Source organism: Falco peregrinus, chromosome 14, assembly GCF_023634155.1.
Source record: "Falco peregrinus isolate bFalPer1 chromosome 14, bFalPer1.pri, whole genome shotgun sequence".
Taxonomy (NCBI): Eukaryota; Metazoa; Chordata; class Aves; order Falconiformes; family Falconidae; genus Falco; species Falco peregrinus.
In genome coordinates this window covers 22,727,486-22,743,128 of record NC_073734.1, presented here as the reverse complement: position 1 = coordinate 22,743,128, position 15,643 = coordinate 22,727,486, and the positions used below count along the sequence as shown (strand labels likewise).

At 48.1% G+C, this 15,643-nt stretch overlaps 1 protein-coding gene across 5 annotated transcripts in view; it reads right to left on the bottom strand.

Annotated features, from left to right (window-relative positions):
* The window catches only part of NECAB2 (N-terminal EF-hand calcium binding protein 2), an 88,057-nt gene that overhangs the window by 48,260 nt on the left and 24,154 nt on the right, over positions 1-15,643 (bottom strand). The window contains exon 1 of one of the 5 annotated variants that reach the window (XM_027781080.2): positions 11,334-11,430. The exons of the other annotated variants lie outside the window; for them this stretch is intronic. The gene's annotated coding sequence lies outside the window, so the exon portion shown is untranslated. Of the gene's footprint in view, positions 1-11,333; positions 11,431-15,643 lie in introns of those variants that run through there. 5 annotated transcript variants of the gene reach the window in all.

The window sequence follows — 15,643 nt, the reverse complement described above, 5'->3', positions numbered from 1 at the left end:
ATCTCCCTGTATCAAAGCATAGAGTTCATCAAACAAAATATTTGGCCCATTTTGGTTTTTTCCTTTCTGCTTTGCAGCGGATGATGTGGTTTTGTAGTACAGCTGGAACCAGTGCACATGCAAAATCCTTGCCAGACACTGATACAGCAGGACCAAGGGTCCTTTTTGTGCCGGGGTTAACTTCTTCATTTCCATTAAAAATGGGGAGAAAGCGACTTTCATTTCAAAATGACCGCATCAGTCAGCATAAGACATTGAGAAAGGATTTACAGCCTGGTTCTTGTCCAGGGTGATGGGTAATACTGCATGTACCAAGCAGACGATGCTGGCAATCTTCCCCGTGGGACTTGGCCTGGGGAAAAGTTGGGGATTTCCCCTGTAGTCAGAAACTTGCACCTCATTCCCACCATCCAGCAGTGTCCATTTAACATGCCAGATTTTTCCCCAACCTGCTCAGCTTTTATCATCAAATCAAGCCTTTTGTCATCCTAGAATTAGAAGTAATTTTGAAATAATTTTTCATAGCAGCTATAGATAGATATCAGCTGTAGGCCGGTAGGCAGGGAGACATGCTGGAGTGATATAGCACATTTTCTCCCACTGTCTTTTTGAAGACACTATTTTTTTTTTTCAGTTTCCCAGATAATACTCACCCTGCTGTAATGAGCTGATTTAAATGTTGGTTTTTTCCACACTCACCTAATATATTGACTCTGGATGTTTTATCACAGGTATTTAGAAATGCATTCCAAAGAAATTCCTAGTTCCTTATAAATAAAATGTTGGGAGAAAACTTCCCCAGGGTGCAAATATCCTGGCCAGGTTCAATGCAATTGCTGCTTAATAGAGGCTGTAACAAAAAATACCCAAATATTTTGAAAAGGATTCAGAGGTGCCACTAGTCCCCAAAGTTTTCTCGATCCACCTTTTTCCTACAGAAAACAGGAGGAGGGAACATTTTTCTCTCACTAATTAGAGCTCTTTTCTTGCAATTTAAAAAGAAAACGAATGTCAAGGGCTGATTTCCATACATTTGCTTCAGATCTGTAGCAGCACAAGGAAAATACCAAGTCAGCCCCCTCCACGTGTTGCTGCTCTGTAATAATTCATGAAAACCAACGGTGATCGGGCCCCCGGGACACTTTGTACATTAACGCGTTGGTCTAGCTCGGGGCAGACTAGCAGGAAAACATTCAGGAAAAGAAGCCGTGGCTTGCAAAAAGTGACCTCCTGACAAACAGCTCATGTTAGGAGGCAATACCTGCACTCTCGATGCCTGCCCTTGAGCTCCAGCCTGGGCAGCCGAGAGGGGCCGAACGGGAGGCAGCCCAGATGGATGCGCATCACGGGTATTCACTAGTCAGCATGGTAGCACAAAGCAGCACCCAGGACTCAATACCGGGAATATATTGCATATAATAAATAAAGAAATATTAAGAAACTGGGGACACACCTTCTCCCTGCTTTCTTCCCTCTCCCCGCTCTGGAGATCTCCGTTTCCAAGCTGTTGCAGCCATCAGCAGAGCCAGCTTAGCTCCAGACATACAGCTGCCACTGCCTCCCAGTTATTTTTCATCTTACTGGCCTCAGCCTGCCTCCTTTATATTGGGTGCTATTAAATGGCTGGCTGACTTTAAACAACCATAGCTTTTTAGCACCTTTGATTTATTTGCCCGTTCAGACCGTTTCCCCTGCGGGTTACACAAGCGCGAGCAGCATGTTCCTGGGAAGCTTGCACCTCCTGACCCAAACAGCCCTGTTCTTTCTCCCAAAGGCTTTGATTCTCCACATTCAAACACCTGCCTTGCTCCCTCCCCCGTTACTGAGCCCCATCTTTCCCTGTTGTCCCAAACATTGTCTTCCTTCTCCACTGAAATGCCTTCAGCACCTTCCCTCCCCACTTCCCACCTTCTTTTTCTTGTGGAACTCTTCGGGCGTTACACGCAATGACATTGCAGATACAGTCGTACAAAACTAAGTTTTCTGGTTTAGAGGAAATTTTATGTAGAGAAGAGGCTGCAGTGTCATTAACTTTTGATCCCTACCATTTGACCCCAAAAATTTCTGTTTCTTGCCTCTACTGCCTTGTTGCAGATCCCTTCTTCACTCACCTTCCTGAAATGCTGCATTTCAAAAACCCCAGCAAGCCCTTTGCTACAGAACCCGCAGTCAAAGCACATGAGCTACTGACAGCCTCTCTAAGTGTTTGATCTAAAAGGGAAATAAAACACAGAGACAGCACAGCTTGTCATTAACACAAGACCAACCTGTGCTCCAGCAATCCCAAAGCTGTAAATCCTGACTTCAAAACTTCCTCCTTCTATTTAAGGCAAAATTCTCCCAAGGAGACCTCACTAAAATAGAACAGAACCTGCACCCTATAGTGCCCTAAAAACAATGATTCTGCGCAGGAAGTATAGCAAACCATGAGAAATACACAAAAATAAATACTGGGACAAAGCCCCAGTATTTATTTGGATACCCATTGAAATATTAAATAGTATAGCTGCCATTTCCTATGCAAGGAAGAGTTAACTTCTGTGCAGCAGCAAACCACAGTGTTATACATAATTCCCTTCAAGGTTAAGTATTTCTTTGTATGCACAATAGAGGTGGCCTGGGAATCAGAGAGAGATTTAAATCTGGAACTGAGCTCCGTCACCATCAAAGCAGAGGAGCGGGTTTCTTCGGGAGACATTTTTGCAATTCTCCCCCATGCTTATCAAAAGCTACGTATGTTTTCAGGCTGCTGCAAAGCCCTTACTGCTGCCATGTCATGGTCCTCTCCAGATGCATCACACCGGCTCTGCTGGAAGGCAGAAAGCTCGGGGTGATGGGCAGAGAAGAAAAACCACAGCAGCACTCAGTGTGTTCTCCTTCAAGTCTCCTGCAACAACGAGATGGGGCCTAAGGGAGCTCATGCCTTCCTGAACTCCACGTTACCTGCACTTTATCTGAACAAAACGCCTCTGAGAAGCTACCACGGGTAACATATTGCAGAGTCCCTTGTCTCCAGGGTGGCTGAGGACAGATGACACACGTACATCGGTGCCTGACCTACTGCTACCCTCCACAGTAGAGGGAACCCTGGGTTCCTTTGCAGGGACAAGTCAAAATAGCACTTCTGAAGCTCATCAGGTCACTCCATTTCCATCTCCGGGAGGGCAGCCAAAAGCTTAATTTTGCTGAAAATTACAGCTCCCTCCTGCACCCAGCCAGACCAGGAGAGCACAATTTATATGCCCAGGGAATAGCTGGAGCAGCCACAGCATGGGCACAGCAGCTCTGGGGCAGCTGTCGGATGCACTACGTATCCCACGGGTTTAGGGAACAGCTCAAAGACAAGGAGCCCCACAGCTCTGTGCATTGAGACCAGCAGCAAATCCAGATTTGCTCACCCAGCTCTCAGCCTCCTTGGAAAGCGGCAGCAGATGCATGTCCAGGGTGAACAGGAAAGAGAGGAGGAAGAACATTTTAGGTAGCAGGTTCTTCACCTTCATTCAAATCACGTGGGGAAACACCGTTGCTTGTTGACAGTAACGTCTCACATGTTCCTAAAAAACATGGCAGGCTGTACAGGGCCCTCTCACTCCCAAAAGAGCAGGAAACCAGGCAGCTCTTGGATGAGGGAGGGAAGAGGACCACAGGAACTGTGCTTGCAGCAGAGCAGGCTACAGCAGAGCCCCCCTGTGGGGTCGCAGACCCACAGCAACCCTGCTGAGGAAGGCTGCACATCGCCACTTTTTCTAAAACCACGATATTGTCCAAATTGGGGTGTGATTTCACTTGAGGAGCAAGAAGGGAAGATACTGGCATCATACTGACCTCCTCCACCAAACTAACATCCCTGCTTCTGCTTGAGGACAACTCAGAAAGCAGATGTAGAAAGGCAACGTACGGGATTTTGCGCCGTGCCCCAGCTGGGAATGCGTTAGCTGAAACCTTTGGGAACCATCAGCTCCAGACAGACTGCCAGCACAGAAGTTTTCAAACTTGATCATTAAACTTGGGCAGAAACATTAAAAAAAAAAAAAGAAAAAAAGAAAAAAGGTGCATCTGGGATGATATATTGGATAGTTTCAATCAAGCTGAAGCAGAGGCCAACGCTACCAGCTCCAGAACACCCTGGATCTGCAATAGCCTATTAAATCCAGATTTCTCAGAAACAGGCACCAAACAGCCCTAATCCTCCTCTGCTCCTCATTAGCCAGTCATTCTCACTTGCTTTTTCTCCTCTAAAGTGCAGATGAGTATTTCAGAGGGCTGGGGTAGGGTTTGCACTTTTTTCAGCTCATTATACCCAGCACTGGCTTCCAAAAAGGGAAAGAAAGAGGTGTTTGAGCAAAAGAGGAAAAAATTATGAAAATGCATGGTGTTGCATCCCAAAAGCATGGTCCTGGTGTGGCCAGGACAAGGCAGGGAGAGGACCCCCCCTGGGGTTTAGGCTGTGCTTGGCAGGGCTTGCAGCACCACGCTCAATCTGGATGCAGCCCGGCTGCAACAGCAGAGTCGGTGCTGCGTCCAGCCGCTCGGGGAGCTGCCCCACGGGGGCTGCTGCTGCTCTACTCCCAGGGACAGCCTGGGCAGGAGCTATGGGCAGCGTTTCAGCTCTGGGCCTTCCTGGGGAAGCAGAGTGCTCCATTAAAAAAATTGCAATGAATGCAACTGGAACATCTTGTTTGATTTCCTGATCTGCAATAGCAGAAGTTACATTTCAGCCTAATTGAAGGGTTTCGTGCAAGAGCCCAAACCAGCCCAGGGAGTGCAGTGGCTGCACCTGGTCCCTGTGGGACAGAGGGGTCTCCCCTGGTCAGGAACAAGCCACCAAGCCACGGGCAAGTCTCAAACCTCACCTGCTTTCTGGCACCGGTAACAGTTACACTGTGAATTTGTTTTGCCCTTGTAAAATAAGCATTATTCTGGGCTCGCAGCAGAGGAAAAGCACTGCTATAGATGACCTTTTGCCACCACCACTAAGGGGAAGGCAATGGCATCGTGGCTGGAGCTGTCGACTGTTGACAAATTAGCAGCAAATTACCACAGATTAGAGCTCTACAAACTCATCGTTTTCTCTGGTCCCATGAAACAATATCCAGATTGCGTTGGCAGCATCAACAGTTTTCCATTCGGCTAACAAGCTGCGCGGAGATGAAGGCAGCAAATTAAACTAACTCGAAAAGCAGATACCTCATTTGCATTCTCAGAAGGCAGAAAAAGTTACCCTGCCGCATTATCATTTGCAGCGCAGAGGACATCCAGCTCCTTGTGCCAGGACTGAACAGGTCCTTGAATAGCAAATCAGAACCCTCATAATTAATAACTTACTTTCTCGTCTTATCCCCTGAACTGTGAAGCCCAGGCAGAAGCCTACAACGCTGATCTCTTGCAACACAAATGTATTTTTTCTCAGAATTCCCACTGAAAAAAGTTTCAGGCTCTAAACCAAATTACTGCTCATGTTTGCTGGTCCCTCTTTGAGAAACTCCTTTGCCAACAGCTGAATCTCCTCCAAAACCTTCTTTTTTGGGGTAATCTTTGCTTCGGGACATGGTATAAATGAAAGCCAGAGCGGTCCTTCTTCGTGGGATGCTTCTGCGGGTCTCCAGCGCTGCCCGTAGAGAGCAGCTCAATCCATTACAATTGCTCTTAATTTTATGCTCCAGCTTACTAAGCTTCTGCATTTCTCATTTATTTTCTCAGAAAAAAAAATGTAAGCCCTATGCTCAGTGTCTCCAGCTATTTGTCCAGGGCAGGATGGGTGTCTCAGCCCTGTCAGAGGTATTTAACATCCCTCAAGCACACAATGCAGATCTTTTCCACACTCTTTCAGCTGTTTGCTTCAGCAAACCAGCTGAGCAGCCCAGAAGCAGAGCAGTCCTGCAGGGAAGGCCCATCTGCTCTGAAAGATTGCAAAGAAAAAAAACCCTAAATACAATTTTCTGCTCCAGCAAATTAAACAAGCACATCTTTAATCACATACTTCTGCAAGCAGCTTTTAACAAAGCTGTAGCATTAATATCTTTTCTGTTTATTTTTTGTAATTGTTCATTTCAAAAGTAGGTTAGGAAAAAAAACCCACAGGACTCTTATCAGGCTTTTTGGTTTTAAGGGAAGGGCAAGATATATTGCTGTGTTTTTCCACAATGCCCCATGCTGTAGAGAATAAAGTACAGAAGACGAAATACAAATTTAAACAAAAGACTAATAAAATAAGGATGACAGTCACCGCAGCGTTGAGCTGCACAACGAAAACCTACCCCTGCCCCGTGCCAAAGGGGCACTGGTTTAACAAGTAGGTCACAGCACTGCAAAAGGCTGAGGCAGAGCATCCCCAAAGCACCCACTCACTGTGCTCCACTCAGGATTTAACTGCAAAAGCAGCCAAAACCCATTAGTATTGGCACAAAAGGCAGAGGGAAAGTTGTGTACCAACTCCAGACTCTTGCTCTGAAGCCCCTCGTGACCCTTCTCCACCTCAGCATCTCCCAGGCAGGTCCTTTCAGCCCCCGGCCCCAGCATCCCGGCCACTGGCTCTGGGGCTCTGCAGTTCAGCCCAGCCCTTTTAAACTTGCATAAATCTAAGATAAGGCAGAAAAGTCTTTGAAGGACAAAGCCATTGGGAAAATGCCTGCAAGTTGCTTGAGCTTTTTTTTCTCAGGGGAAAATGGGGTCACCTGGCATCTCTTCTTAAAAAAGCTTTCAAAGGAACATCTGAAAATCCCAGCCCCGGAGTATTTCAGGTTTTCTTTCAGTTTAATCCTTTCCCCCTGAACACTGACAACAGCCTCTCCATTTTTATTTTACTTTTCCACAGCAAACCTGACTAGGTTCTCATCGAGTTGCTAAGCACAAAAAGAGAAAAACCCTCTGGTGCAGTTTTCCATTGAAAACTGAGTACCATAAACGCATACACTGATGGGGGTGACCAGTGCATGGGGGCTGTTTCCCAGTGCAGTGCTGGGGCAGGGTCCCCCCACTCTCACCCAGCCCTGCTGCAGCTCATTAAAACTCTCCCCCGGGAGACTGGGTATCAGAGAAGCCTTTGTGAATTTTTAATGCTGTGTGCTACTTAGTTTTTGCTGAATCCACATTTTCCCCTTGCCATCTCAGCAGCATCCACTGCAGCTACGCAACCTGCAGCAGCAGCAGCATGCAGCCTTTCCCAGCACAACCGAGAACCTGGGATCAGCCAGATCCCAATGTGACAGCACACAGGCTGTGCTGGGAGATGCTGCTGGATCCTGCCGGATCCTGCCACTGACCTCTGTGATGCAAAACTCCCTGAGCCACCATCCAGGTTTAACCCAGATTCAAGTGATGCACCCATGGGAACACACAGCAATGCTGCTCATCTCGGCATGCCCGAACACCCAGCACAACACCTCTGCAGAGGGAACTGCTGCTCTCTCCCCTTCTTTTCTCATTAAGGCCTTAACTAAGCATGAAGGTGATGGTGGGAGAGCGGAGGGGGAAGCAATGGAGGCTGGCATGAGCAGCCAGCTGGGAAGTCAATGCACTGTGCTACACGAGGAGGAAAAGGGGAACATGGACCATGGAAGTCGATAAACAACTTGCCTGGCCTAAGGGTGAAGTGTGAACCTGCTTTGGGCAGAACAACATTAACATAACCCCCAGCACTTATGGTGATGCTCAAGGGTTTGCAAGATAAAACATGCCCATTTGAGCTTTCCTCTCCTCCCCCAAGTGAGCTGGTAGCAAAATCTTTGGAATCCTTTTATAGTTAAAAAAAAAAATCCCACCAAAAACCAACAGCATCTGGATTTCACAAAAGCGCCATCCCAGGAAATGTTATACAGGCTACTCATAGGAAATCCAAATGGCTGATGTTTTTTTCCCAAAGCTGGGAAGCCCTGAGACAGGGAGCTTAGCCCTGCTCTGTTCTGCTTGGGACTTGCAACAGGAGGAAAGGTAACCAAGCAATCAAGAAGGAAAAATCAGGGAGGCACTCTGCACGTGGAGATTTCTCTGTGGGTTGCCTGGTTTGGCAATAGAAATCCTTGAGGGAACAGTGTACTACTTTGAAATACTCAGCATTATGAGCTTTAACTAATGGAATAGCAAATGTTCGGTTTAGGCCTCGATGATCTCCCCTGTGATGTCTGATCAAACCCTCCTCGTGCGGAGGAGGTGATTCATTAGCAGGGACCGGACCCATTTGAAGCAGTAAGGATCCTAGTGCAGGAGAAGGCTCATGTAAGAGCTTCATCAAAGGAGCAGTTTACAGAGATGTTTTCTGTCTCCCAGCGCTAACAGCTCACATGTCACTGCCAAACCTGTCATGGCAAAGCTTTTCAGAAAGCAGACAAACGTCATCGCAGCCTCAGAGGAGCACAGCTCTCTCCAGGCTCGCCTTTGCCTGCAGGAAACCCTCTACATCTACCTGCATTGCCAAACCACTAGCACAAACTGGATTTCTAGACCGGTTCAATGCACAAAGCCACAGGTGAAGTTAACGGGATTTCTGGGTCACCTCCCATCCTTAGGGACCTGTTTGCCTCATTGTACCTGCATGAGCTGGAAACGTTTGTGTCTTACTTCCACCCCTCCAAAAAAGGACAGAAGAATAATATAAGATAGGGAAAAAAAGTCTTTACAAAACATTGCTGTTGGTTAGGGTCATGGTGCTGGTCAGACCTCACGGTCATGACCATGCATGGTGCTGCAAAACCTCAAGCAGGCGGCAGCAGCTCTGACCCAGCAGATGACAGGGCTGGACTGCCCACTTTGCCCCCACAAACCCTGCCAGGGCAATCTGTGATGCCCTCACCCTCCAGGAAAACCTCAACAAACCTCCTAGTGAAGGACAGAGTCCAGCCGAGGCAGAGCAGGGTGCTGCAGGGTTCGGTGCCATGCATTCACAGGAAAGCAAGCACAACATTTGCTGCTTCCTGCCTATTTGCATGCTCATTAAAGAAAAGCAAATTCCAAATCTCGTCCGTCTCTCTCATGGAGCACACCGATGTGCTTTTGCAGAGAGAAAGGCACTTGCAGGTGATCGGCTCGGTGGTTTCCTACCCACCAAAGTCCTGCGGGATGTTTTGCTACAGAGCAACTTGGCTCCTACTGCAACATCAGCCTCTAGGAATCTGTGCTGAGTGCTGCAACAGCAGTGCTGTGAGAAACACTTAATCCTCATTCTTGTTTTATAAAAGGATCAAAATGCTCAGCATGTTAATAATTCAAAGGTTTAGCCGTCCCAACATTGAAGTATCAGAGCAAAGAAATACATACTGCAGGATTAAAACTTGAATACCGAAATTGTAGAAGACAGGAGGGAAAAGGGGAAAGAAAAACCCACTCGTGCTACACTGCAATGGCCTGGTCCTGTTCTGTAGTGATTTATGAATACATTGAATCTGCTTTCTTTTATGTTGCCTTGGTTATTCAGTCGCCCGCTGTATGAATACATTTGCGCCATTCGGTGTGGGGAGCTCAGAAAAAGCACGCGGGAAGGAAGCGTGTGGCTCTAGCGACCCACAGTTTAAGGTTCTTGATATTTAAAAAAATACAGATCTTTTAACCCAACTAATCTGTCCTCTGGCTGCAGCCAGCCCCCAGCCGGGCTTTGCACTGAGGAGCCCGAGCCTTTGGCCGTGGGAGGCTGCAGGCGGCAGGAGCCCTGGGGTGGGGCAGGGACACCCCGAGGTGCCACCGTCAGACACATCACCCCACGGCACCCGGCTGTTAGCAAGGCAGGGTGTAGCTCTGCTGTCCACTGCTGCCTTGGTGTGCAGGGGTGTCCCCCCCTGCCAATAGACACCTTCTGCTTCTCCTCTGCCCAAAGCCGCCCTCAGCTCCCCTGAGGTCTTCCTCAGCCCACTTTATTAGTTCTCCTAGGGGGGAGGAGAAATTGGAAAAAAATCAGGTATCCTCCCTCATCTGGGTATTGCAAAACTGTCTTTTTAGGGTACATCGACACAAATTGTCTCCCCAGGCAATCAGGCAGCACCAGACCCTGGCGTGAAGAACGTGGCAAGCCAGTAAGCCCAGTCTCTGATTGCATCGGCTTAGCAGGGGTCACCCTGTCGCGAGCTGCTGACCTTGAAAATGTCAGGCTCCTCATTTAGAGAGAAACAACTGGTTCTGAAAAATTGTAAGTGTCCGCGTCCTGCTCGAGCCACATTTGCAAATGATGCTTTGCAAGAACATCCCCCACTACTCGGTTTTCCTTTCCTCCTCAGCTCCCCAGGATCTCAGCATTTATCACCTCGTTCACTCACAGCACTCTTGTTATACAAGGACTTAATATTCCTTACTACCTAGGGTCCCACTTTTGCAACTTCTTTTCAGTTAACTCTTCTTCCATTTAAATGCTACAAAACCATTTACCCTTCTAGTTTCCAACACAGGAATTCCTGCGTAGATTAGCAAGATCTAAACTCTGCTGTTTTCCAACAACTAGATTACAGGATACAGGGGGAAGGAAACAAGTTTGGTTCACTTCTTCGAAAAATACAAATATTTAATCTTTTTTTTTTACAATCTTGTGCAAGTACTTCCACTATAGTTCACATTTCCCCTCCCCCCCATTTAACACATACCATGATCATTCCAGCTACAGAAGTGTAACGACAATTTTGCACATGGCTGTGTTTGTATATAACCAAGGACTGAACTTCTTAAAGCCCAGGGACAAACTCGCATCCTGCATCCCCTACCCCTGCTCTCCAGCTGGAAACCCAGCCAGGCAAGCTGTGCTTTCCCATTGCTCCATTTTCCCAGGAAAAAAGCATCTCAAACTCACGACTGGTCCCTTCCTGCCCCTCCATCCTTCCTTTCTTCTTATCCCACCCCACCGGGAAGCCGCAGGAGTTGGTGAGGGTTGCACATTTGCTGCCTGCAGCTGGTGCTGCTGTGGCTGCTCCTGCCTGCCAGGGTGTGGATTGCCCCGTTCATCTCCTGCAGAGCCAAAAGTAATCCCTCTGTGCTCTACTGGGAGTAACAAACCACTAAGTGGCATCAGATATTAACTCCTAACAGGTGTATCTAGTATGGATTAAGAAAGCAAAAAGCGTATTATACTGTGAGGAGACTATTAATGTAAATACACTGATTTTGGTTCATCTTGAACTAGCTGCTAACATTAATCCAACCTTCCTCAGAAACTGGGGAGGGAGGTGTAAGGAAACGAGGAAAGCAGCTGATGGCACTACAAAGGCAAGGAAGGAAAAGCAGTCTTGCTTAACAGAGCGTAGAGTGTTTGAAAGCCAGCAAACCAGCCAGCTGGAAAAGTAACATCTCCACCATGAACAGAAAATCCTTTGGAAAGGAAAATAAGTCTCAACATACTTATTACCAGACCAGGTACAAACCTGTGTTTCGGTGCCGGCACAGCAGAGCAATGCGTAACAGAACCACCACGTGCCTAAAGAATACACAGGCTCTGTGGGCTCCTGGAGTTAATTATTTTGGTGTAAGGAAAAGAAATCCCACATTTACATGCCGAGTACCAGAAGCGCCCGAAAACCACCCACTGCGATCATTACCAATAGCAGCACCCCGACACCTGCCCCCTTGCCAGCTGAGGTTAGGAAGCGATGAGTAACAAGAGGGCTGAAGCCACTCACGTCTGCACTGCGTCAGCCTGGGTGCCTCAATGCTGGTACCTAATGAAGGCAGCAACTTGGCGGCAGGAACTGATCTGGGATCCAAACGCTAAGCCCGGGCTGGGCTGTTCCTTGAACCCGAGCCCGGCGTGTGCCAGCCCTTCAACGTCCTGCGGAGCAGCAGCCGCAACGCAGCCAGAGCATCTTCCCTCACCGCCAAGCTCCGGCTGGGGCTCGGCCGGCGCTCAGACACATTTCCCTCTCTGCACTCAGCGGGGTCATAGCAGAGAAATTTCCACTCTAACAATAATTTTAAATTAATTCCACCTTCCAGAGCAACAGGCTGCCTTCTCATGGTGCAGACAACCAAACACAAAGACATGCACTCCCACATCTCACATCCTTTTCACTCTTCACTAACACAGTCCTCCCCGGAAAAAAAATCAGCTGCTCCTGTCCCCTAGATCATCCCTGCTAGGAGTTACAGATCTGGATGTATCTTGGCTTCAGACATTTCTTTCCCCACTACAAGTCAGTAAGATACTTCTTCCCCTCTCTCCAATGTATATTATCTGGTAACCCATGCATTTTAAAAGAGTGAGGAAGACAATAGGAAGAAAAAGATATACAAGATTTATAGCTGTTCCTGGCCGACTGCCTGAACACGGGCTGCCAGAACATATTTTCTCGTATTGTCTGGCAAAAATTGCTAGCAAATTACAAAGATTACTTGCAGCAGTATATTTGTTCTGGATTCAAATTTTGCCTTATTTAATTTTAACAGCTATAATAAACTATGTTCAATAAATACAGCTGATCTGCAGAAGGTACCTAATTAAAAGCAACGCCAGAGCCCGGTGCTGCCCCTTGCTCCCACGAGCGGAGGATGGCATGCAGGCACTGGGCTGGAGGCAAAAGCAGTGGGTTTCCCCCACGCAGGATTTGCTCCATCGCCCCTGTGGGAACTTCCCAGGGCTTAAACGGAAAGGCAAGCTCAGGAAAGCCCTGCTACGGAGAGAAGCAGAGATGGAAGCTGTAAGGGAGATTAAGGTAGGGTGGCAAGAGAAATAACACAAGCTGGGGGTCACACAAGGTCTTTGTAGTGGTGGCAAAGGCATTTTAAAGCGTTCCTACATGCGGGTCACTTGCACCCAGGTGTGTATCTCCATTGCCACATCGCACCTTGTCACTTGTTCATAATACACCAGGAGCACACAAGCCACATCACTGATCCAGTTAACAAGAAGGTAAAACATCCAGGCTGGAACATCTCTCCCCCAAAAGCAGCACCATGCGTAAGTGCTTCCAAGGGAAATTCATCGAACGCTGACGGGAAGCTTTGCGTAAAGTCATCTCACAGCCACCCTGTGCCTTTGAACGGAGTTTGGGAAACACTTGCAGCGGTGACACCCTCCCACCAAGGGAGAAGGACAAAACCAAGCCTGTTTTTAATCTCAGTTATGGTAAAGGACAGATCTTGCAAGGACAGCTTCAGGGCAGGGAGATGCAGAGAGCACCACTGGCTCCAGTGCCTGGCAAGGTCCCTGTTGCCCTGCATGCTGCCTGTGTCCCCCTCTTAAGGGACACATGGGCAGCAGGGTTGATAATGCAGAGCAGGGAGCAGCAGCTGAGATCCTTCAGACTAACATCTAGCAATGAAACTAGATATGACCAGGATTTAATCAAGAGGCTCAAACCAGAGCTACCCCTCGCTTCTAGGCGCAAGCAAGCAGCAAGCTCTGTGCCTGCTGAAGAAAAGCTACACAGGGCAGTGGGAGCCCCACAGTTTGTAGGGTTCGATTCCCAACACTCAAAATGGAAATGTCCACCCTAGGAGCCTGTCCCTGCACCCAGGCCATGTCCCACGGTCACTGCTACACTCCAGCCGAGTCCCTGAAGCCTGCAGTCAGCTGCACCTCTTTAATCCGCCACTCAAGTTGAAAAAGTCCTTTCTAAGCACTTCAAAATTTCATCTCTGCCACAAAAATCCAACATGAAGAATTTAGCAGGAGGAATATTGATTTGCAGGATCCGTGGAAAGCTACCCGGATACAGCAGCATGAGATATTAATGAGACAGATCAAAAAGCACCCTAAGGTGTTAAACCTTCAATGTCCATCAGTGCCCTGGCTTGCCATTATAGCTACAGCCTTCCCATTGCCTCAAGCTGCCACTTCCATGCAGAAAAGACCTTCTATCGATACCCCTCCTCTCCTGAAGCTGGAGCGTGGCATTACAGTAAGGCTGGGCCAGAGCACACAGTGACAACCCCACTAGCTCATGGCTTCGCTCCCCCTCCCTGCCAAACCTGCACTCTTTGCATCCCCAGCTGCAGGCATCAGGTGCACCTGGTGCAGCCAAATCTCAGCTGAGCCACCAAGTGCTCGTGGCTGTCACCTCTGGAGGATGCCCTGCTATTTTGCCTTTCTCTGCCCTTCGATCTTTGCTACCTGCTAACACAAGCGCCGCAGGCGAGCCAGACCGCAGGGACATTCCCAGCAGCTGGCCTGGACAAGGAGCCTGAAGTCAGTTTGGGGCTTGTGCTGTGAACTCAGAGCAGAGAGACATCAGGGTGGTCTTGCACAAAGACTGATCCACTGGCAAGGAAAATGCACAAATATAACGTTCCAACTGAAATGGCCTTCAAGGATGCCTACAGCCCTGTCTCTCCGGGCCAGCTAGCAGCATCCAGCAATTTCCATGCTCCAGAAAAGCCACCACTTTTAAGGTTGTTCCTTTATAGACCAATAAATATTTTTATATTTATATATGAGCTTTAATACCAATAAAACTCACATTTTTTTGCTAGGGATGACAAGTAGGTAATAGCTCCGTAAATGTTTCATAGTGACCTTTGCTGGCTGCCATCATGCCATGTAGACACATTTGCTGTGCAACTCCTAATTAAATCTCTCAACTTAGGCTCCAGAAAGAAATGTCTTTAAAAATCCTCCAGGCTAATGGAGCACCTTTTCAAAGGCTCCTTGGCAAACCATGATCCCTCGTTCCTACCCTCCGCAACTTGCAACAAGGCCATTAAAACTGTTACAATAATACACTGCAATCGCTCCTGTCCAGCCTGCAAGTCTCTAATGAGGTTTGCAGAAGAAAACCTACATCTCCCAACCCACAGAGAGATGAAGGAAATAAACCCTGTCTTCTCTGGGATACGTTGTATGTCAGACCTTAATTGGTGCACTTCAAAGCAAAGTGGCGGTGTTTGGGATCACTGTCCTCCTGATCAAATGTTCAGCCTCAAACTGCCAGGCTAAAGCAGTAACGCCTGCTCGATGTCCCCTCCCCACATCTCTTGAGGACACTGTTTGTCCCCAGCTCTCTGTATTAAAGGAACTGAATGAGGAGCAAAGCGAGAGAACAGATAGAGCAGAAAAAGAGCATTGCCTATAGGAATGCCCCGGCTCCATCACACAGACAAAACCTACCTTAAAGGCTGAACGCAGCCACCTTGAGCCACTTCCCAATGTGACACAATAGCGTCAATCCGTCAGACCCCAAATGCAGACGCCTCTTTGCTCTGCCAGATCAGCTTTTGCTAAGCTCGGGGAGCAACGTATCCTGAAGGCAAGAGGCTTGATGAGCCGCGGGAGGATGCTCATGGGCAGGCAGGTCTCAGCCCACCCTGAACCTCTAAGTGACAAATACAGACAGCAAGAACGCTCGATTGATGGGTCAGGCTGGAAATCCAGTCATGGGGCAGACTGGTAGGTGGTTTCCAATGCAAAAGCTCTGACCTAGCCTGCTCCTCCACATCTGACCCTTCTGAGGTCCAGCAGAGAGCAGGAGGTCAGCAATGGCCTGAGGGCAGACACTTCTGCCCACACAGCGCTCATAGGAAGATGACCCTTCAGGTCAGCTTCACCATCCGAGTTTTTGATGGACTGAGGTGCAGCCTAATAAAAAAGCATGGAGATGTGAACACCTGCGTGTTTAGGTAACTGACTATCTGTCATTCACATCCATTTATCGTGAATGCAGAAATGTCAGGAAGCCTTGAAGGTTACAGCAGTTATGGACTTTTACGACGGGCTTCACTCTGCAACTGGATTTTTGAGACA